The sequence below is a fragment of the Schistocerca piceifrons genome, chromosome 2 (genome assembly GCF_021461385.2).
Source record: "Schistocerca piceifrons isolate TAMUIC-IGC-003096 chromosome 2, iqSchPice1.1, whole genome shotgun sequence".
In the NCBI taxonomy this organism is placed as follows: domain Eukaryota; kingdom Metazoa; phylum Arthropoda; class Insecta; order Orthoptera; family Acrididae; genus Schistocerca; species Schistocerca piceifrons.
The window spans coordinates 852,644,209-852,646,940 of record NC_060139.1 but is presented as its reverse complement, the minus strand read 5'-3'; the positions used below and the strand labels follow the sequence as shown (position 1 = coordinate 852,646,940).

General features: G+C 48.6%; 1 pseudogene; it reads left to right on the top strand.

Moving 5' to 3' along the window:
- The first annotated feature begins 671 nt into the window (after positions 1–671).
- On the top strand, positions 672–789 carry LOC124778305 (annotated as a pseudogene).
- Positions 790–2,732: the final 1,943 nt, after the last annotated feature.

Sequence of the window (2,732 nt, the reverse complement as noted above, 5' to 3'; positions counted from 1 at the left end):
ACTGAAAAATATAATGTACTAATGAAAAAAAGATGGAGAGCGTAAATGGCAAAAAACGAAACACTAGTCTTTCACAAGGTTGAGTAGTTAGGAAATATTTCTCGGACGGCCGGTACGCGATTCGGAAGGGAGCGTATGGGAAGACCGCTTTACCTTTCCCCGCGGAGAGAAACTGTGTCACAACAGCCGCGAGTGTAGACTCGACACCTGAGCAGTCTGTTACAGACTGAAGTGTAGTCAACATGGCAGCAAGTCGCGACTTACACGCCTTTGAGCGTGGGATGGTATTTGGCTGGCTCTGAGCACTATGGGACTTAACATCTGTGGTCATCAGTCCCCTAGAACTTAGAACTACTTAAACCTAACTAACCTAAGGAAATCACACACATCCATGCCCGAGGCAGGATTCGAACCTGCGACCGTAGGAATGGTATTTGGCGCGAGACGCATGTTTCATAGCATATTTTAGATGACGCAGCAAGCCGTGTTTCCAGGATGGATCTTCAATGTCGTAATGTTTCCACATGCATTAACTATGGCTTTTGGCCTCCCATCTATGCTTTACTACCATTTAGCCTCTTGGAGGAGTTTTCCAGTTTCTAGGCCTGTCCTACGGATAGGTGATGGTTGAAATAGAACGTCGTGTTTAAAGCATCGCCAAGAAGGTGATGGGCAACGGCCTTGCCGCAGTGGATACACCGGTTCCCGTGAAATCACCGAAGTTAAGCGCTGTCGGGCGTGGCCGGCACTTGGATGGGTCACCATCCAGGCCGCCATGTGCTGTTGCCATTTTTCGGGGTGCACTCAGCCTCGTGATGCCAATTGAGGAGCTACTCGACCGAACAGTAGCGGCTCCGGTCAAAGAAAACCATCATAATGACCGGGAGAGCGGTGTGCTGACCACACGCTCCTCCTACCCGCATCCTCAACTGAAGAAGACACGGCGGTCGGATGGTCCCGATGGGCCGCTTGTGGCCTGACGACGGAGTGCTATAAGAAGGTGATGGCAGAAAAAGTGAGTCTCTCGCCAGAGTAAACGGCCGTCTCTCCAGCGTTAATTGGTGCTCTGTATTCTCACTTAGGGAGACCGGTGCTTAAGATCTGAGTTTGCCCTTCCAGATTTAGGTTCCGATTTACTAGTGTATCAATCGAGAATGCCCGATTCCTTCGGTGAGGCCACGGCAGGTCTGCTGCCCCATTCTTGGTAATATCTCAGTGTTTAGTGTGTCCTTGGCAGGAGGCTAACGATAATCGCCTTCCGTTCTATCATCGGCACACGCGTCTCACAAGGAAATTCCTGGTGGATTATTATCGCTCTGATGCGCGGCGAGCGATTACGCCAGAACTGTGTGGCCTTCCAGGAAGGCCGACTGCGGGCAGGCCTGTTTCGGCAGACGCCAAGCAGTCCGGATGTGTGTTGCTTGAGGAATGCCGGGCATTTCCTAGCACAGCTGTTGCGCTGCCGCAGGTCGGATGGGCATTGTTTAATGATGGTATGCGCTCTACCGTTGTCGGAGTCGATCCGCGTTTTGACAGTGGGAATGTTTGTACTAACGCGTGGATGTGTAAGCTATATTGAAAGACGTTTCTAGCAATGCTGGTAATGTGATATTTAGGTACTGTGTTTTGGTTTTGAGTCACAGTGAGGTAGGGAACGAATATAAGAATCGTATTATGCAGGGTTTTTTAGTAAAGCGATCCACGCGTTATAGATTCGTGAAACGGGGCAGTGGTTTACCTGGCACAGGCCTTACGAAGGTGGCATACCGCTACCTTTAGAAAACTTGAGTACTGCACGAGTTTTTTTCTTTAATATGTTCTGGATGCATTACAATGTTTCGTGCTGTTGTAGGAGTGGCATTTAGGTTCGCTCGAAAAAATTAAACAAAAGTAATAGTGAACGCAGTATCTGAACCACATTGCAATACTTCTTTTTATTTTCACGAACACAATCATTTCCTCAAAATATTCTAGAACATAAGACACGCAAGTAATCGTAGCCCAGACCTGTGGGCGTAAAAGTACATAAATTCTTATACTTTGAATGATCGAAAGGCAGTGCTACAGAAGTCGGTCATCACCTGTTGAAAATTATACGTTGCGTTTGTCTCCGTACAGCCGTGGCGAAACTGGTTTCGTGACGCCCCACATGCAAATAGGCGGCGTTTTGCTTCACAATAGGCCTTCGATTGTCCCATATGGCTCTACGAAGGCCCTGACGACCGGTCGTTCAACACCTGTGGTCGTCCTGTGCGGCGGTTTACGCGCTTGGAGAAATATTGAACATCCGTAATAGACACCGCTGACGTCAGAAACGGATCTCCGATGTGCTATGACCGAGTCGTACTGCGCCGATTACTGTCCTACGTTTAAAGTCCATTAACTCGCGACATGCCGCTGTGCTGGATGCACGCCTGTCTGCAGGGCTGGGGGCGCAGTGGCACCAGTATCTGGGAATTCCGCTGGCTGACGACCGACATCGGTCGAAGACGCGCGCGATCACATTGTAGCCGAACGTGTTGACTCCAGGCGATATAATCGGTGAAATTCAAATTGGTTTGTTTTCTTCCGTCAATTCGACAGACGTTCTCAAACACAGTGTATGAAGTGTGAGAAACTGATGGCTTTAGTCCAAGAAAGAGTGAGTTTGTGACATCCTGAGAACGGAAATTCATAATCGCCATATAGTTCGGAATCTATGTCCTGAAATCGCAGGTTAATTGAAAACCATA